Consider the following 21,772-nt stretch of genomic DNA (forward strand, 5'->3'; position numbering starts at 1 on the left):
TCAGAGCTTGGTATATGTGGTTCCAGGATCTCCTAGCTTTAATGGTCTGTATTGAAAAATCTACTGAGATCTGAATTGGTCTCCCTCTATGCGGATTCTGATTCCTTTCTCTTGCAGCCTTTAAAATTCTCTCCTTATTCTGTATGCTAGGCATTTTCATTATAATGTGCCTTGGTGTGGCTCTGTTTTGTTTTGTACATTTGTTGTCCTTTAAGCCTCTTGTGTTTGATTTTCCAATTCATTCTTCAGGTTTGGTAAATTTTCTGATATTATTTCATTGAATAGATTGTCATTCCTTTGTTTTTTACCAATTCCATTACTTTGGGCCCAAGATGATGCAGCAATCATAGTGGGAGGGCATGGGTGAGGAAAGCTACTCAGCTGTTGGTGGCTGGGAAGTGGGGGGCAGGGGTGGAGCCAGGGACAAGAAATAATCCCAAGGCATGCCTCCAGTGTCCTACTTCCTCCAGTCACTCTCACCTGCTATAAATTATTAATCCATCAATTTGATCAAGCCACCAATGAAGTCCCAGCTCTTATAAACTAATCATTTTACCTGTCACTATTCCTACATTGAGTAATATATGAGCCTTTGAGAAAACAGCACATATCCAAATTATAACAGTTACCCTTAAGCCTTTGCTAAGTGAGGCATCCTTTTGAGAGTTTTTGTCCTAAAAACAAAAGGGATGTTTGTCAAGTCTCCTTGGGAGCCATTCACACTGACTGAGTAGGTGAAGGTAGGTGAGGCTGGGCGGGGGACTTGGGGTCGGGGGGAGGCTCAGGTGGGACATATTGACTGTAGGCTTCAGTGCTGAGGTTGAAGGATAAGCAGTGATGGAGGAGATGAAGGAGGTGGTAATGGAAGCACTTGGGTGTCCCCAGAGAGAGCTGGCTGAGTGCTTTGGTGACAGTGACAATACACTTTCTCATACAAATGGGGTCTTACCAGAGGTAAAGTGAAATGATCCTGCTCACCCTTCTTCCTTTTTTATACAAAATGTTAGAAATCGTGTGTATAGTTTTTAAATTTTATTACTTGTTAATTTTGTGGTGCTGGGGATGAAATCCATTGTCTTATGCAGGCTGGGCAAGCACTATACTCCTGAGCTACATTCCCAGCTGTGAACCCTCTTAAAGGATGAAACTATGCATGTTCATGGACACAAAAGTTGAGAGTTCAGTTAAGTCGAAAATTTTAGCCACTTGGACTTTATTTTTTGCCTAAAAATGACTTCCCTAGCACATGCTTGACTTTACCCTGTATGGCATTGTGGGTACAGAACCTCAACTGGCCCTAAACCAGGAGAGCCTTTTGGACCGAATCTTAGTTTGTCCAATCATCTGCTTCTGTCTTGTTTGTCCTCCCAAAACAACAAATACCTTAATTTTCAATTTAAGTTAGAAAGCAGTCTAATAAGTACAGTGTTTTATATTCTCCCAGGGATTTTGTCCATGCCATTTAAAGTGTTGCTCACAATAGAGAGATTTGATTATGTAACCACAATCTTGTAATAATAAATTATGTACAAAAGTTTTACCTTTAATTGAAATTCTTTCCTTTTTATTTTCATTTTTCTTTTTGGTAAGATGTTTGGCATAGCCATTCTGGGATTGATTGTAGGTGCCACATTCCTTGTGCTAAAAAATGATTGTACTGAAATCCAGAATAGGTAAGTAAATTTGAATCTCAATTTGAAAAAATGCTGTTACTTTTTTCAAGCTTATGAACATGCTTTAAATATTTGAATTTATGGTAAATAAATGTCATTGTTTTATTGTGGGTAGAAGGAGTTAGTGCATTGAAGAATGAATGGAAAAGTTCATTTTTTACAGATATATATATATATGTAATAGTAAACTGTACAACTCAAATTTATCCTTTTCACAATTCTTAAGTGGACAGTTGGGTGTTATCAAATATATTTACATTGTGGAAGTACCATGACCACGTGACTCTAGACCATTGTTTTCATCCTCCCAAATGGAATCCCCATGAATCAGCTACTTCCAAAACTCACTTCTCTGCAGACTGTCTAACACCACTCTACATTTCTGAATTTGACTACTATAGGAATCCTACATGCATGGACTCTTGCAGTATTTGTCTTTTGGTGATGATGGCCTATTCCCTTAGCATAATATCTCCAAGTTGTACCATGTGTTGAAATTTCTTTCCTTTTTAAGTCTAAATGATCATCTATTATATCTATATATTCCATTTTGTTTATCTATTCATTGGTTCATGTAAATTTGGGTTACGTCTACCTTTTAGCTATAATGAATAATGTTGCTATAGGTTTATAAATATCTCTCTGAGTCCTTACTTTTAGTTCTTTGGGGGTAAATATTCAGAAGTAGAATGGCTGGGCCATATAGCAATTCTGTTATTCTTTTGAGGATCTGCATCCTGTCTTCCACTGGAGCGGCACCATTTTACATTCTAACCAGTAGTTAACAGGGGTTGCAGTTTCTCCATGTCCTTACCAAAAGTTGTTACTTTTTCCTTTGCTGAATAATAGGCATCTACCGGATCTCTATTATAATGTCCTATATCCATTTTAAAATTGAATTAATTCCTTCTGGGATATGGGATTTGTAAATATTTTCTCCCATTGTGTAGGCTGTCTTTTACTTTCTTGATAGTGCATTTGGTCCAGTGTTTATTATTCTGTTACCTGTGAGCCAATTTCCTTTATGGTTTTTGATTCATTTGATTTCAGGGTATAAATAGGGTTGGCTGATAAGAGTCAGTGTTTCCCGTTTTATGGATAACATTTGTCTTAGTGTTGTGATCATTACCTAGTTTAATCATAATATGTCCTTAAAAATCTCAGTTTAGGATGAGCCATTTTATGTTCATAGCATAGGTGCTTAGCAACATCACAGACCTCAAGGTTCTCATCATAATTCATGTATGAAAACCACTGCTTGCTAGACATTGAGTCCCATGCTTGACATCCACAGCCTCAAGTACCTCCCAACATCCAGAGGGGTACATGGTCCTATCCCCATTTTAATATTGAGGACAGTTGAGGAAGGTTATAGAAAATCTGTTTTGATGTCTATTAAAGGCTGATTATTTTTAAAAGAAAGAATAAGTGTCAAAGTCAATTCTCTTTTTTCTTTTCTCTCTTTCCTCTCTCACCTCTTCTCCTCTCTTTACTTCTCCCCTCCCCTCTCCTCCCTTCTCCTCTCCTCTCCTTTCTTCTTTCTCCTCCTCCTCCTCCTCCTCCTCTTCTTCTTCTTCTTCCTCCCTCTCCCTCCCTCCCCCCTCCTCCCTGGCACTAGCACTAGGGCCTAAGTCCTCAGGCACTCTACTACTGAGCTACATCCCAAGCATTTTTTATTTTTATTTTATTTTATTTTTATTTTGAGAAAGTTTCACTATGTTGGCCAGGCTGGCCTCAAACTTGTGATCCTCCAGCCTTGGCCTCCACAGTAGCTGGGATTACAGAAGTATGCCACTGCACCTGGCTAAACATGGATTCCTCATGTAAGAAACATTTTTCATCTGTGTAGAATCAGATAATGTTATACTATACTATGATTATACAGAGATTTTCCTGAGTTATGCCATACTTCTACCATCCCTAGAGGCTTAGATCTCTGGGTTATTTCCAAACATGCTAATATTTGGTGTGTAGATTCCACTTCTTAATCCAACAGGACCTAGAGACTGTGCCCATATTATGTGTCTGGAAGCATTTGAGTAAAATATTAAGAAAGCTATCCTTAACTGAAAATAAAGACAAACTAAAAAGCCAAGCATTAAAGGTCTTAGTAAAAAAAACTCCAGAGAATATAAGAGAGCTTTAGTAATTTCTTCAGATGTTTTCTGGAGAAATTGGACATTTTCCTTGTTTTAATTTGTATTTTTGCCTATATTAACTACCATTTTTTAAATAAAAAGTTGAATTATGTGAAAATGGCCTCTGTGTGTAGCTTTTCTAATCTGTCCTGGGGTGATCATTCATTGCTTCTTTTGATTAGAAAACGATGTTTCAATTTCATTTCTGGAATCAAGTTTTTAAAGCTTCCCTCAGGGGTGAATATCAGTGCCTCATCTTTTGAAATTGCAGGAGAGGCCAACCCTTTAATTCTTCTTTGGGATCAAGCACTGTCTTTGCATTTTCTCTCACCTGTGTAGCTGAGGAAATGGGTTTCAATCCTTTATGGAGTGTGAACTGCTTTAACTCCATAGCTGTATAGGCTTATGATAACAGATAAACGAATTAGAAAAAAAAAAAGTTAAGGCGTTTTTAAAATAATTGGATCCAGTTGTCTCACTTCTGGGTATTAACATGAAGGATTTCAAATCAGTTTGTTGAAGAGATATCTGCACTTCTATGTTCACTGAAGTACACTTCACAATAGCCAAGTTCTTGATTCCATCTAAGTGTCCATCCTCAGATAAATGAATAGGGAAAGTGAGATGTGTATACACAGTAGAGTACCCTTCAGCTCTAAGAAAGAAATTTTGTCATATTTGACAATATGGATGGAAGTGGACAACATTATGGTAAATAAATTGAGCTCTTAGAAGCAGAGAGTAGAAAGAATGGTGGTTGCCAGAGGCTGAGGGGAAGGCAAAAAAGGGAGAAGGTGGTCAAGTGTGCAAAGTCTCAGGAGGAATAAAGGTTTTTTTTTTTTCCTTTGAGATTTTATTATACAATGTGATGAATATAGTAAATATTAATATATATCTCAAAACTGCTGAGAATTAATTTCAAAGTTCTTTATTGATCTTCCAAATATACATTAGAATGATACTGGTCATTTTCTTTTTTAATTGAAGGTGATACTATTTCTGTGACCTATGAATTAGCTCAGGTTGCCATGACTAAATGCTATAGATATAGTGGCTTAAACAATAGGAGTTTATTTTCCCGTAATTCTAGAGTGTGGAAATCTGAGCTCAGGGTTCCATTCCAGGAGGGTCAGTCTCTTTCTGGCTTTCAGGTAGCAGCCTCACTCTGTACCCTCACAGTAGAGTATGCTATGATGTTTCTTCTTTTTTTATTTTCTTTTTTAAAATTATTTTCTTTTTTATTGTTCAAGACAATACAATGATCTTGACATATCATACATTTGATTCAAATAGGGTATGAATTCTCATTTTTCCACGTGTACAGATTGCAGGATCATTCTTCTTCTTATAAAGACTCTAATCACATCTTGGGATCTGTACTCTGATGACCTCATCTAACCTTAATATTTCCTAAGTCACCTAGTTCTAAATACCCACATATTGGAGATTATTGCCTCCATATATCAATTTCAAAATGCAGTCATAGGAAGGTAAAAAATCAAGGGTTTAAGTTTTTTTAAAAAATTATTTTGAAACAAGTGCCACAAAAGGAAAGAGAGTTTTGTGGTGGCGTCAGCAGCAAATTGGAGATGGGAAATAAAATGGGCAAAGAATGTGACATAGTTTAGTCCTCAGTAGATAGAGGAGTGGAAAGAGCCAGAGGGCAGCCTTATAGCAAAAGGCAGGTTGGTTTTGTCTCTTCTGCTTTTCGAAGATTCAGTTTACAGTCAGCTAAGACTATGAGTTTCAAATAGGGCTATAATATGGAACTACAGGGGCACTATTGTGGAGACAGAGATGCGGAGAAACCTTAAGGGTTCATGCTTCCCTTTTAGTTTTAACCAGAATAGTTCTGCAACTTGAAAGGAAAAAAAATCTATTTAATGTTATGTCTTTTATGGAAACAGTTTGTGGGTAGAAAACTGAGCTAATGGCATTGACTTGACTGCAATACTTTTGTTCCTGTTCTGTCCTGGCAGAGCCTGGGCACTCTACGTGCTGGTTGTCTTCCAGTGTTTAAGCAGTGTGACAGCCGGGGAGATCTTTGAGCTCCAGAAGAAAATTTTCAAGTGAGTTGGTCTCTGTTTCAGAAAGGGGCATCAGTATCTATCAGTATCTATTGGTCATACAGGTCACTTCTAGGATTGGGACAAGGATGTGATCTTGGAGATTTGCCATAAAATGTATAGACTTACCATTCACAGTGTGAACTTTTGAGATATAGCTAGGGATTACCAATATTGACTGAGAAAATGCAGTCGTGGGAGGGTAAAAAATCAAGGGTGTGTAGAGTGTGCCATTAAAGGAAAGAGAGTTTTGTGGTTAGCTATGACCAGCCAATCCCAGTGCTGCAAGAAAGCAAGCAATAATCGAGGTGGAAAGTATCTTTATGTTTTCAGGAAATAACAGCTCATTGTGACCCTTGCAAGAAAAGTTTGGTAGAGAGTAAGTGGTGGCGTCAGCAGCAAATTGGAGATGGGAAATAAAATTGGCAAAGAATGTGACTTGGTTTAGCCCTCTGTGGATGGAGGAGTGGAAAGAGCCAGAGGGCAGCCTTACAGTAAAAGGCAGGTTGGTTTTGTTGCTTCTGCTTTTCGAAGATGCAAGAGTTAGCCCATATGTACATGCCAAGGACAGGAATCTTCAGAAAACAAAGGAATGAGGACAGTGGTGGAAGAATTTGAAATTATGGGAGAGAGACATCAGGAAGAGGAAAGATGAGGATTTGGTATCTGAAATGGTGTATGCTGAAAGACATGATTATTGAAGGAAGTTTTTTTAAAAAATTATTTTTGTGGGGCTGGGATGTGGCTCAAGCCGTATCACGCTTGCCTGGCTTGCGTGCGGCCCGGGTTCGATCCTCAGCACCACATACAAACAAAGATGTTGTGTCCGCCGAAAACTAATAAATAAGTATTAAAAAATTAAAAAAAAAAAAACAAAAAAAATTATTTTTGAAACAAGAGCAGCAGAAGTAAAAAGAATTTAGGAAATTGCACCTGCATTTGGGGGCCTTGGAAAATAATAAAGTCACCTTTTTCACAATCGGAAGTGGAGAGAAGAAAAGCCTCTTACTATTGAGTTTAGCCTCTCAAGTGCTGCTCTTCAGGCAAAGCCAGCCTCAGAGGAGAAGCAGGGTCTCTGAGGAGAGTGAGGAGATGCAGACTCTCTCCTTAGAGGGGTGATGTGGGCCAGAATGGGCAGCAGCAGGAGAAGTGCTAACATGAGAGAGGGTCACAGTAAGAGCCTCATGGAGCTGATACCCTGGGGAGGCTGCCCTGAGATAAAGAAGGGCATGGGGGGTCAGTCTGGAGCCTGTGGGCAGCTGCAGTGTCAGACCTGGTGGCAGCAGGAGTCTGCACAGCAGCATCTCATCTGGGCTGTGTGGTGTGTGCTTTTGTTCTGCAGACACGAGTACCTCAGTGGATACTACAGAGTGTTGCCTTATTTCCTTGGGGAACTGTTATCTGAATTAATACCCCGGAGGTTGTTTCCAACTATTATATTTACTTCTATACTATACTTCATGTTAGGTAAGTAGCAAGATGAAGATGTGTTTAGTCTTTAATATGAGGTGATGCTCATTTCTCTCTCGAGCATGTTCATGGTTATTAAAACTACAAACCAAGCTGTATTTAAGCTATGGAAGTACATATACCCTCCATGCATTCTGGTAAAATAAGTGTTCACTGATGGCATTGTTGTCAAGGTTTTTCCCAGGCAATTTTTTTTTTTAACAAAAACTAGGAATTGAAACCAGAGTGTGAGCATGGTAGGCAAGTGCTATAACTACTCTGCTATATCACCAGAAATTTTATTTTTGTTTTGTTTTGAGATGAGTCTTGATAAATTGCCCAGGCCTACTTTGAACTTGGGATCCTCCTTCATCAGTTTCCCAGACACCAGGGATTGCCAGTATGCACCCCTGTGACTGGGCCAACCAAACTTCAAAACTATTTATAAAACTTCAATTTGCTGCTCTCAGTATATATAGAGAGAGAGAATAGATAAGCCAAGAATATCAACTAGTTTATAATTTCTTCCATGTTTGTGTATGACACACAGAGATGCTGTGTGTCTTAAAATCCTGATCCCTGACACACAGAGTTGCTGGGTGTCATACACAAACATTAAAGAAATTATAAACTAGTTGATATTTTTGCCTTATCTATTCTCTCTATCTATATGTCTCTATGTAGGGATAAAATACAGAGAGGTAATATCTCTAATGCGTATAGGAATGTATTGAGAGGGATAAAAATATCAATATACACATATATTCTCTTCTTCTCCTCTCTAATCAGAGAAAGAAAGATGATAACTTTGGTGTTCATTTATGTAATAAAAATACTTATTTGGGCTGGGGATGTGGCTCAAGCGGTAGCGCGTTCACCTGGCATGTGCAGGGGGCTGGGTTTGATCCTCAGCACCACATAAAAATAAAATAAAGATGTTGTGTCCAGTGAAAACTAAAAAATAAATATTAAAAAATTCTCTCTCTCAAAAAAAAAATATTATTTGATGGGTGTAGATGGATTCCTTTGTGCATTAGACTCAGTTTTCACTTCAGATACTGCATCAGAATTTCTCTCTGTCTGTCTCTGTCTCTGTCTCTCTCTCTCTCTCTCACACACACACACACACACACAAAATATCTGTTTTTGACAACATACTGCAGGATAACAACCACTGATAGATCTTAAGCGTTCCATTTTACAAATCAGGTTTGTCAGAAAGAATTAATCATGGAATCGAAACCCCTAGACTTCTGATAAGTGTTCTTACAACTCTTCACAAACCCTCAGGTGATATGACACAGAACATTAGCTCATTATAGTATATAGACTACTTTAGGAAACTTAATTAGCCCACTTTCAATCAGAACTATGTGGTGGTTTGTTTAGAGGGTCTTAGGTTATGAGGATAACTTTCCTTCCCCCGGGTATTTTGAAAATGTTTTATTAGTGTATTATAGTTATACATAATTTTGGGGTTAATGCAGACATGATTATGCAAGCACGGAATTAAATTTGCTACAGTTCAGTCCCGAGTAGTCCCCTTTTCCTCCCACTATGGGATCTTAAAATCCTGATCCCTGTTTCTTCACTAATCATTTACAGAAAACAATGAACAATGTGGAGATGTCTGGGTACGTGAATGGGCTGTTGAGGAGTTTCCTGTGACAGTAGAATTGTGACCATTTTTGTTGCCCCTATCCCTCCATCTCAGCCACTTAGAAGTTGTTCATCATTACACATAGAGGAGNTACAGTATAGCCAAATTTCTAACTCCCATAATTTCAACTTGTTTTGATGAAAACAAACAAGAAAACATTGTTATTATAAGTTGACAATGTTCACTAAACACTATTATATCATTTTAATTATAGTTTTTATTAGGGTTGTAAAATTGAGAGAGAAAAAAGAAGTTTGGGCTATCTAGCCATAGGTCTCTCTTTTTTGCCAATGAGAAGCAACGTCCCAAACTTGCGCCTCTTGGTTACCAGGGAAAATATGTCAGCTGCTGTGCTGTGACAAAGGCTGTGAATGTAAGACTTGGTTTATTTTCGGAAACAATAATGAAGATTAAACTTGAGGGCCTAATTGTGATAATTCTTTGGCAATTTTTAATTTTTGCAATAATAGGGATTTAACCTAGGGACCTGTGCATGCTGAGCAAGCACTCTGTCATTGAGCTATTTGCTCAGCCCCTTTTATTTTTTGAGACAGGGTCTCCTTACCTTGAGTTGCCCAGGATGACCTTGAACTTGCTATCCTCCTGTATTACTCTCCCCACCAGGAGGGATTACAGTGTGCAGTTCTGTACTTGGCATCTGGAAACTTCTTGAAATGTAAAACTATTTATCTTGCCTTTCCTCTGCCCCTTATGACATAGGCTTTGCAACATAATGAATTTTGGGGACAAAACTTCTGTCCAGGACTCAGTACAACTGAAAGCAGTGGCTGTATCAGCTATGTGATGTAAGTTTCCATTCAATGTCATATGAGATTTCTTACCACTGTGATGAGATATAGAAAGTCCCCTGGGTTTAGAGCCCAAGCTCAATGAATCTTTCTGAACGTAAGTCTTCTCACTCACAAAGTGAGACCTTATACACTAGTGCATGTGAACATGCTGTACTTGTATTCCACTACAGTCAGTGTTGTATTAAATGTGGAGAAATGTTTGATTTCTCCCTATGGAAAATTTATTTTGATTGTGAGTTTGAGTTCTTATTTTTCAGAACATTTGAATTTGAAATGGGTGTTTCAATAGTTTATCAAGGGTTCCTAGTCTCTGAACTGACCAGATTATATGTTGTCTGTGAGCCTAGCCCATGGACAGTAGTAGGAATTAACAAGGCAGTAATGGCATCAAGGGAGGGAACAATGGCCCCAAGTCCATGCTCTTCCCTTTGCTCACACATGTGGGAAACATCACGAAACCAAAGGCAGCTCAGTTATGTATGTGTGTGTATAAACTGACTTGGAATACTTCCTCTCATAGGATGTATCCTTTAAAGGAAAAAAAAGAAATATTTCAGTAAATTGAGAAGGAAGTTTTATTTTCACACACTGTCATTAAAACAGAAATGCAGATTTTAATAAAATTTAAGGATCTTACTTTAAAATTTTGATGATGCCTACCTGTTCAATGATAGTTGTTTGTTAATGGCTTGACATTGATGCTTAAGTTAATAAGAAAAAGAGAATGCTGGAATACTAATACTCTTCTGGATTTCTCAAATAGTATAGAAATAATTCTATACCAACCAGAAAATCTGGGAAGAGGTGTTTTCTTTACTTGCCTGCTCTCTTTTATTTGATCAGGGTGTGGCACAAAATCAGTGCCAAGCTGCTGGTGAGAACAAAGTGGATGGGGGAAAATGGGACCAGATTAGGAGGAGCCACCAGAGGCTTCATGATCACATGGGCTCACCTCCTCACAAGAGGAAAGACAGAGCTCCTCTTACAACAAAGAGAAGCCATAGATATTTTTGTAACTGCTAAATTCTAAGAGATGGAACAATAGGCACGAGAATGGCAGCAGGCAATTATTGTGGCTGCAGCAGGTGTTTTTAGTATCAGGTGCTTTTCTACCTGTGGCAGAAATGCTGCATCCTGCTCTTCTCCACCTGGAGTTCAGTTCTGATTCCTGGGCCTGCAGGTGACATCCTGGAGCTGAATATCTATGATGCTCTCCACAGTCTTGATGCAACAGCTGACAGACATGACTTGCTGGAAAGTCTTGCTCCCATTTGGTCCTTGTTTTAGAATTCTTAGCCTGTGTAGTTTACTGTCTTGTGGGTAAGCAGAACTGTGGGGAGTTTTGATCATCTTAGCAAGGGCCATAGGTGTCATCAGTTAAAGCTGAGGGTGACCCATAGAAGTTAGCTCTAATGGGGAAACTCTCAGTGAAAGTTTACCCCATAGAATATATTCTTTGAAGAGAGCAGCATTATAAATTTGTAAATGAAAGAATCAAAAGGCTAGAAACTTGCTTTACAGCATGTCTCTGTAGGCTTGGCCAAGTTTGTTAAGTCTACTCCCTTCCTCTTTCAAATGTGTATATCTATATTCCCTTGGATTGTTTTAAGATATAACTAAACTATTAGATCCAAGTTGCTTAGCACAGTATCTAGCAAAATTGTAAGCACTCAATGACTTTTAGCTATTATATAAGAAAGACTAACTCCTAATGATTTGGATAACCTATCAGTTTCTTTAGCAAAAGAAGAGTGAATAAATTTGACAGATACTAGAAATTTAGATATATATATATATTTTTTAATTGAATTTCAGATGTACTGGTGAAGAATTCTTGACACTCCAAGGCATCGATCTCTCACCTTGGGGCTTGTGGAACAAACTCCTGAGTTTGACTTGTCTGATTTTTATTTTCCTCATAATTACCTACCTAAAACTGGTATTTCTCAAAAAATATTCTTAAATTCCCCTTTAATTTATTATGAATTACCATTATATTCAAAAGGAGCACCTGGATTTATTTTAAATATCCGATGAAGACTTTCTGTAGTTTTTGATCAGCTGCCATCACAATGTTGTATAACAACAATTTTCCATAGAAACATTCAGAAAAACCACAGCAATCTGTCTTATACAAGAGACAACCCAAGCTAAAAGTTAATGATATGCATTACATATTAGCTCATCTCTACAGACAGTAACTAAGAAGAAGAAAATATAGGCTATTTTATTGATATCAAAAAGGAAAATTGAATTCTAGAAATGCTCATCAAGCTACTAATATCTCTAATATCAGTATTCTCATCTTCAAAGTGAATAAGCCAGTTGATAGTCCTCCAGTTTTAATAGCTATGAATCTCTGATCTGCCATTGTTAAATAAGTAATACATATATGAATGCATTGTGGAAAGTATTAAATCTAAAATATATTAGAAAAACCAGGATTATTTCTAGAATAAGAAAAGTCACAATGACTGAAAAACATGTCTTTGATAAGCTTATTGAGGTTGATGGAATTTACTTATACTTACCTAGTGGACTTGTTAGAGCTTAGGTGTCTTGACTGGGTGCTTTGGGCTACAGGTGGGTAAAGGGCTAGGGGTCTGCAGATATGGCACTTATGTCATTTCTAGGACATTCTGCTCTGAAGTCACTTCACTTCCTAGCATGGTTCAGTGGTATAAAACCTGGTTGCACCCAAATCTCCTGCGGAGTCTTGTTATGCTACACACCCGGCCCTGCCTGGCCCACCATAGTAGCACCTGAAGAGACATCTCCTTGAAGAACTCACCAGAGCTGGATTTTGCCATTTCCAAGATCCTCTCAGTTCTGAACATATTACACTTGTGGTTTAATAACTTCTGTATCTCTGCATGCACAAGGTCCCCCCCCCAACTTATATACATTTATTTCCACAAGCTACCTTTACCAGGAATGAAGTATTTACCAGAGCTGTGAAAGTCTTTTTACAAGGAATATACAACCAGTCTTCACTAAGGATTTTGTATGTTCCCACGTTTTCAGTCCACAGAGAGAAACTTATGTGTCTGTATTTATTCACAAAATATGCCAACCAAAGCAACCAAAATCATTAATGCCTACTTTTTCAGTTCATAAAAATGTAAATCTATCCTTTTATATAGGTCCTCCCTTTTTATTGTGATATTATGTTTTTATATGTTTTATTGTACTAATAAACACATGGTATAAATTCATTACAGGAATATTTTTGAAAGTGTGAGTTTATTTTCCTTAGGTGAAGAACAAAATGTTACTTCTTTAAAGACTATATGGCAACTTGCTGGCAAGATGATTACATGGGGTAACTGAATGATTTTTCCTGACCTATGTGTGGACTACTACCTTGGGCATTAGATCCTTATGGAGGTATTACCTTTACAGAAATGTTTTTGTATTGTCTGTGGCTACTTTGGCCCTTTGATGGCAAAATATTTTCATAAAGACCATTATAACCTACAAAACCTAAAATATTTACAATCTTTTTGTTTATATAAGCTTACAGACCTCTACATTAAACTAATAGAGTTTGTTCTCAAGAGTTGGAATACTTAGGTCCATGAATCAAGCAATATTGCCCTCTCACAATATTATTTCCATTAACTAATTTTTACAATTATGCTTTGTATCTCTGAAGCTTTAGGTCCTGCTGGATTAGAGGTCCTGAATCCTAAAGAGTCAGGGAATAAAGGAATACCTAGCACTGGAAATAAAGGAAACATTCTATGGAATTTAACAATGTCACTTAGTCACTTTGAGTTTTTCACACTATTAGAATAGCAGCAAAGAACGGAGTTATAATTTTGGTCATCCCTGTCACCTGGAAGGGTCTGGTTGTTACTACATAACGGGCAGAAAATTTATAGAGAAAACTTGGAGTTTCCATGTTCCACATGCTGGTAGGGGCATGAGAGCCAAGACACTCAGCCCTTAGGTTTGAAGATGTGGATCACTGTGCCAGACAAACAGCTTAGTAGAGCTGAAGTACTGACAAAGAGTGAGAACCTTCTAGAAAGGATGGTATAGGAGAAAAGTAAAGAGTTACAGCCTGTAACTAGCAGCAGCAGCGGAAACAAGCTGTGTTCCACGAACCCTCTGTATTGTTTTCTACTCTCTCAAATAGTACAGGAAGGACTTAAGGTGATCATATGTGCATCTGCATGGTGCGAGAGGCAGACTCTCACATCTCCTCTGTGCTCCTGCACTTTGGTTTGCGGCTGTGGTGGGCAGTTCCATGTGGGCTGAGCTCATGCTGATAGCATTCTTCCTCAAGCCTGTGCCACACCTCTTTCCACATTTCCGCTCTTAGGCCTTCTCTAAATCTGAAAGAATTTCAGCTCTTGTGTAAGTATAGCTGGAATTGCAGACATTAACACCCCATGAGCACCTTAACCAACAGGGATCAGCCCAGGAGGAAATGCCTCAACCTCCTGTTTTGCAGACGAAATTATTGGAGGCATTCCTTCCTGCTCAGAGAGAAGGAATCCAGTCCCTTTGCCTACAGAGAAAACTTCAGCAGTGCACCTCTGTATCAGTATTCTTCTTTTCCTGCCTTACTATGTTTCCTACTCCAGTTTCCCAGTATTGCCTCTTAAATAAACTACACGAACCAAGTCTTTGTCTTAGCTCTTCTTTCTGGGGAATGCAAACCAAAGCATTCTCCCAGTAAGACAGAAACAAGTATTTCTTCTGTGACTGCTGTTCACTCATACAATGCTATCCTTTTTTACAGAGGGGATATGCTACAGATAATCTGAAGAATCCACACAAATTCAGAGCTAGTAAATAAGTTCAACAAATGTGCTGGATGTTAAGTTATTAAAGAATTAGTGATTTTCCAATGTAATAAAAATATAAAAACTGGAAATATAATGGAAGACAAAATTATGTTCTCTGTAGTAACTGTTAAATAGTAGTGAAATCATTGTGGTAAAAAATTAAAAATAAAAACATTGAGTGCTGGGGTTGTGGCTCAGTGGTAGAGTGCTTGCCTCACATGCATGAGGCACTGGGTTTGATCCTCAGCACCATATTAAATAAATAAATAGATAGATAGATAGATAGATAGATAGATAGATAGATTGTGTCCATTTACAACTAAAAAATATTTTTTAAAAAACATAGATATTAATGAGTACATGAAATTATTAAGAAGTTTTAAGTAACAGTAAAGGAATCTAAATGGAGATCTGAGTAAATGGAGACTCTGTTTTTGGTGTAAAGATGTCACTTTTTCCCAACCCAATAAATCCAACATAATTCAAATTGAATTTCAGTGGAGTTTGTCTCCCAAGAGCGCATAAGCCTTTTTCTAACATGTATATAGATAAGCAAAAGTTCACAAGTGTACCTTGGTTGATTTAGCAAACAAAAACAAAAATGAAGAGAAGCATTGCCTTTGTACAAATGAACATATATTGCTTTAGACCTAGTACTAAAAATTGTCATGCAGAATGAGTCATAGATGTATATAAAAGTCCAAAGAATTCAAAACCACACATACATATGTGTGAATCTGAACTATATCAATGATACCATGACCTAATAAAGAAAAACAACAGAGAATTTTGACACTGGCTCATTATATCCCACAGAGTCACTCTTAACCTGAATTAAAAGTGAACAATAAAAACCATAAGTTTAATTAATGAATGAAAATTGGGGGATCTTGTGGATGTCTCTTTTCAACTCCCCAAACCTAATATGCAAAACATTAGTGAACTTTTACTATGTGGCAATGAAGGAAACATTGGCAATTTAGCAAATGGATGAGAAATATTAACAATGTCCAAAACTTATATGGAATTAGTGCTAATATGGTGCAAGGAACTTATACACACAAATGACTTTGATCCAATTGACAAACAGGAAGTGAACAAAAACATGCTTATTTCCCATTACCTCAAAACAGATTATTTTAACAGTTTGAGTAAGCAGTTTTAAAAATGGCAAACTCAGGTGCTTAACAATCTCATAAGGGACTGTTCAACCCTTTTAGGAATCAAAAATGCAAAATAAAATGAGTCTCATGTTGGCACCATTCCTTTAACAGATGAAGAAGCTGGAAGGCACCAGTGCTGCTGAGGAGTCCTTGTGTGTGTGCTAGGATTTTAGACAGGGCAGTCACTCTGGAGGGCAGCCTGAGAGTTCTGGAAAAAAGTCTTTATACACTGGGGTTCCAGCACTCAACACCTATTATATGCCCACAGAGGAAGCCATGAAAAGTCAACAAGGGAATGATGTATGGAGTCAACTATTCACTGCAAACTTCCTGTCAAATTTCCTGTCAAAAATAATGAAAGTAAGAAGATAACCGATCCCATTTTTCAAAGCACAGTCATTTGTTGCTTAACAATAGGGTACTGTCTGAGAAACACATCATTGGGTGCTTTCATGGTGGTGTAAACATCATAGTGTGCACTTTCTCAGCCCAAGATGCTACAGCCTATCACACACCTAGGCTGTGTGGCTATCCCTAGGTTACACACATTACAGCATGCTACTGAATATTGTAGGCATTTGTAGCACAATGATATTTTTGTATCTAAACATATATAGACACAGAAAAGATACAGGGAAAATAGGGCATAGGGGATAATAATGGTACATCTGTACAGGGCACGCCCCATCAATGGAGCTCACAGGGCCAGGAATTGCTCTGGGCAAGTCAATGAGTGATGAACAGATGTGAAGGAGCCCCAGGACATCAGTGAGCACTGCTGTAGGTTTTGTAAACACAGTGCGCTTAGGCTACACAGAATCTATAAAGAAACAAACTTTTCTTCCTTCAATAATAAATTAATAGCTTATTGTAGCATTTTTACTTTATGAACTTTCAAAAATATTGGTTACTTGACTCTTGTAAAAACATTAATTTAGAGCCCAAACTTACTGTTTAGCTCTGCAAAAAATTTTCTTTCTTTATATCACTGAACTTTGCTGTTCATTGAGATTGGGCTACTGTATCACTCTGTTTTGCTGTCTCTGCCACACAAGATGCTTTTTATATAACATAAATATCTTTTCTGACTTTTTTGAAACTTCTTTATTTTGGGAGTTCAACTGTACTTTAATATGTGTGGTAGGAACATTTGTTCCTTCTTAGAATTTGTTGACCTTTTAAAATCTGTGAACAATCACGTTTGACGATTTGGGGAAAACATGTTTTTGTCATTTAATATGAATTATAAATTTCTAACTAATTTTATATGAAGACAGCACATGTTCTAATAATATAAAATACTATCATATTAATATAATCTGTAGTAATTAGCAAAATTAAGATCTCATGGCAGCTTTATAATATGAAGTAAAAAATATACATGTGTTTGTAATATATATATATATATATATATATATATATTTAAGACTGTTAGAAGACTTTTAAGTAAATATTTAGTTTTCATTTGACACTATCAGTACCTTTTATTGGCCTTTCAAATTTGAAATCAGAAACACATTCCTTGTGTTCATTCAACAGACTTATTTGTTGAGCAAGTCCCTGTGCTAAGTACCATACCATCTTTTTCTATTTGTAAGAAATTTCAAATTTAATATGTTTTTGTACATATATCTTCTTGTTTTGTCCACAGAATCTTCTGAGGTAATTAAGGTAAATATTCATTTTCTCAATGTACAAATAAGAAAAGAAAGTCTTCAGAAAAGCGGGCTCATGCACTAGGTGTCTGGTTGGGGTCACATGACTAGAGTGGAGACTGAAGATTGGAATCTCAACCAGAAGACCAGAGAATAGTAGAGTACTATTATCTGTCTACTTTCAGCTTCTCTCTGTGTTATGGGTGATCTCTAAAGAAGGTCATTTAGAACATCTCCTTATGGTATCATGTTCTGTGGAGAGCCATGTGTGGACTATACCAGCATTGCAGCCTAGTGAATAGGAGAATCTGGTGTCTGGGATCTTCCAGTGGAAATTTCCTCTGGCCAAGGCCACCCAGATACATTGTGAGCCCTATTCAAGCTCTGCCTGGTCCTATACAGCACCGGAGATGGGGTGACCTGCTGCAAACACACAGCCTCTCAGAAATGGGTGTGACCTGCCAAGATGCCAACCAACCTGTGAACTGCAATACTTTACCTCTGAAACCTTATCCTGCCTTTGATGTACCCCTTTAAATAAACTACAGGAGCCATATTTTAATTGCCCATCCCCATCTCCTGTATGGACTGAATCTATCAGGGACCCTACTTTAAAACTATGTTTCTGACTCTGTGTCTTTTGTTCTTCACTGATTATTTTTGACTTATTTTCTTCATGGCTCACAATCTCCTGGTCTGGAAGAAGGACTCCTGGAGAGGCGCTGGTAGCCTCCCCAAAATGTTCCTTGTATTATATGGGAATGGAATATCTGAAGTTAAAATTTGTGTGATTACCCCTAGTGGACATTGAAGGCATCTTTCCCTAACCCTTTGTGCCACAGCACTTCAGTGTGTGTCTACTAAGTTCCAGCAGCCTGTGCCTGCAGCTCTTTCCTTGATCAGAAACCAGCAAGAGTTGTCCTATCTACTAGAAGGGATAGGGAATTATTATCATTCACCCAGAGTAGCTTTCCATACAAAGTCCTATTCCTTAGGTGGGTGAAGTCTGATGGTATGTTCTGCACTGTTTGCCAGTCTCACCAAAAATCTATGGCTCCAGCAGCCTATACTTCAGCCAGCTTGATACATGTCCTTTACTGACACTTAAATGCTCCTGTCCATCCCACTCTACTGTTCCCATTGCCTCCACCTCCCAAATTAGCCACCTGCCCTGCCTGGAATCCTTGTCTGGGGCTATACTTCAGCAGGACCTAAAAAATAAGACACCATGCATGGCAGCCCTGTGTATAAAGGTTAAATGGCTACCCAGGATGTTTGTATGTTTCTAATAAACATGGAGATGTGTCAGTTGTGTTGTTTGTGTACATAGAAAGAGAAGGTGTGTTTTTCACACTCTAAACCTTTAGTAAAAGTCTCCTGAAAAAAAAGACAAATGACCCAATAGTTTCTACTTGGAAAACAGAAATTCTTACATCTACTACTCTATCATCTGTATTAAGAAGTAAAGTGCTCCGTTCTACATAGCTATGAAATTCTTGGTTGTTGATGGAGATTCATAAATGTAACATTTTAATTTATACACTCATATAGACAAGAAGATGATAGGAAAAAGATGGAGAGTAGCTTCTCCATGACTAAAGAGGAAAAGTGTATTGAACTTAAAGGTAGAAAGAAAGAATCTGGCAAAATTCTGCAAGTGAAATTTAAAAAAAAAAAAACAGTATAGTAAGTATCATGAAGACTTTCTAGTGGCCATAATCATCATATAGCACATGGTCAATACATACAGATGCCATGAAAAGGTTACACTTTAAATTGAAGTTTGTTTACATTTTTACCGATGTGGTACACATACTAAATATGTTCACTCTATACCACTGGAATGCAAATCAGTGCCAAGGAATCAAGAACTTTATGAAATGCCTTTATACGAAATTAAAGATAGAGATGAAACCATGGGGAGAGATGTTAAAAAAACTTAGTATGTTTCATTTCTATATAAGCTAAGCTGGAAAGATCCCTGTGCTCCCCTTTCCAGTAGAGATCATTGTTGACATATGTTACCACTTAAATGAACCACTTGTCAATGTAAGCACAGCATTTGAAAAGGGAAGCTTTCTTCTATTGGTTATTCAACAACTCTGTGGGTTCTCTTGCTTGTCCCATTAGCTCCCACTCTGTCACTTTAGTGAACAGTTTTTTAAAAAAATAACATTCTTATTTGTATTGAGAAATAGATTTCCCTCAGAAATTTAGGGAGACTCTCCACTAATGATAACAACTGCTACTAACTCAAATTTGGATAATATTTCCTGAGGATGGGTGAACTTCCAGCACAAAATTCCAACACAAAAGTCTCCTTTTCATTAAATTGAAGTTCATTTGAATTATAAAGTATAGTTTTGAAGTACCTGATCAGAATTTTTGAGAACTATATTCTTCAAATGTTACAAACCAAAGCTTTTTTTTAGTTTTATAATACTTTATTAACTTCAAACTTTCTTAATATCTTAGTTAACATAAATGTATTTGCTGAGATAAAACTTTTGAGTGCATATTGAAAAAAAGTAGTCAATGGGTCCTACTAGATAAGTTGTAACAGATGCGAATAAATTGAGATACATGGGAAAGAGAAAATGCAGAAGTTTTACTACTAAGCAACCTACTGAAAAAGGAAAACTTAATGACAATGTAAGAATCCTTCTGATTTTATCATCTATGGTTAGAAGCACCATTTTATACTTCATCTTTGTTTGCTTTTTGAGCTCACTTCAAACAAGTATTAATATAATATAAAATTAAGATATACAGTTAGTCCTGCAAGACTAACAAGTAAATATAGTAACTAACACTAATCTGAACATTATAAAAATAATAGAATAATGACTACATACACATTTTGTGGTTTGGAGCTCTTTTCTACTTGATTTTTGAGAAACGTTCACTCAAAGAAAGTAGTTGAAATAAAAATAGTCCTTTCTTAAAAGATAAACCATGTATTGCGCTCATGAGTTACTCCTGAAGGGAAAGGCAGGCTCTAGTTCCCCGCACACATTGGAAAATGGCAATACTGATTTTGTGGTTGGAAGTGAAACTCAGAAGCCCTCTAACAGGTCTCATCTAGCTTTAAAAGGCGACTTCATCATCAACTGAGAAGATGCAGGCAAAATGGCAATTGGACATACCACTCAGTACACTTTTCAAGGTTTTTTGTTTTATTTGTTTGTTGTTTTTTCCCTGAACTCAATTTCCATATCTGGATTTCCATATGAGAAAAAGAAAAAAATACTTTGATCCACCAGTAAAATTTATATAAAGTTTATATAAAATAAATAATGTTCAGAAGATAATAATCAGCCATAAAGAGGGGCATCATATATTAATCATAGTGTATAAATACTGCAATTGTTATGGTGCTTGGGACAGCTGCCTTCTTGTCCCTGAGGAATACAAACACCAATATACCATTATATTGTATGAAAAAATGAAGGACCGGACACCAAGACCTGGAAGCAACACTTTATTAGTAGCCATAGCCCTGAGGGATAATTCCCAAAGTCTGAGCCCCAAGTGCAGCAGGCTTTTACTTTTATACATAAGCAAGTTTGGTGTACATCAAGGCAAGGGAGTTGATGCAATTCTGTTGGAGTTGATGCAATTCTGTATTCTATATTACTTATATGGATACAAACACTCTGCTTGTCAGTAGCTAGGGACTCAGCTCAGACAATTTAGGGATTTTTACAACACTAAGCCTAAAGGGGGGTTGTTCTGTTCCCAGTATTTTGTTTCCTGCTTCTCCTACTGTGGTTACAAGTACTTGTTAGCTGCCGTAAACCTCTATGTTTAAATGTCAGTAAGTGGAGCTGCTATGTGTCAGCTTGCAAAACCACAGCCTGTCAGCTCCTAAACTGCTAAATTTTCCATTCTCTTCTACCACAATGCATGGATATTAGTGCATTGTGGTAGAAGAATGTATTGTTTCCGCCTCCACCTTCTGTGCCATCTGTGGACAGGGAGGAGGAAGGGCAGGATCCTCTGGGGCGAGGCTGACATTGAGTCCCGCAGGTGTGCCTAGACTGTGACTTGTCTAGGAAGCTGCATCATCAGATTCCCAGCACTCCAGCTCTTTCTGCACCAGCATCTGTTCCCTGTGGATTTCACTGTCATGACCCAGTCTTTCATCCTAATAAGGGAAAAGAAACCAAGGTGTTGTTGGTGAGGTTATGCATACTCTGGCACATAGTAATATTTTTAGGACATTCTGGGGCCAAATAATCTGTTAGAGCAAATAATAGTAATTCTGGGTCACTGGAATAATTGTTCACTTAATTGTACCCTTCATTAAAGGCAGGGCCAGTGTGTGGGGTACCGAGTGACACCTCCAGATTCTCATTTG

General features: G+C 37.5%; 1 protein-coding gene and 1 long non-coding RNA gene across 2 annotated transcripts in view; one reads left to right on the forward strand and one right to left on the reverse strand.

Moving 5' to 3' along the window:
• The window catches only part of LOC107141129 (broad substrate specificity ATP-binding cassette transporter ABCG2-like), a 114,023-nt gene that overhangs the window by 19,524 nt on the left and 72,727 nt on the right, over positions 1-21,772 (forward strand). The gene's annotated exons all lie outside the window — the stretch shown is intronic.
• Positions 20,881-21,772, reverse strand: part of LOC107141303 — a 32,732-nt gene continuing 31,840 nt past the window's right edge. Inside the window, exon 5 of the long non-coding RNA XR_001503415.2 lies at positions 20,881-21,559. This is a non-coding gene — a long non-coding RNA (uncharacterized LOC107141303). The remainder of the gene's footprint in view (positions 21,560-21,772) is intronic.

This window comes from Marmota marmota, unplaced genomic scaffold (assembly GCF_001458135.2).
Source record: "Marmota marmota marmota unplaced genomic scaffold, marMar, whole genome shotgun sequence".
NCBI lineage: Eukaryota > Metazoa > Chordata > Mammalia > Rodentia > Sciuridae > Marmota > Marmota marmota.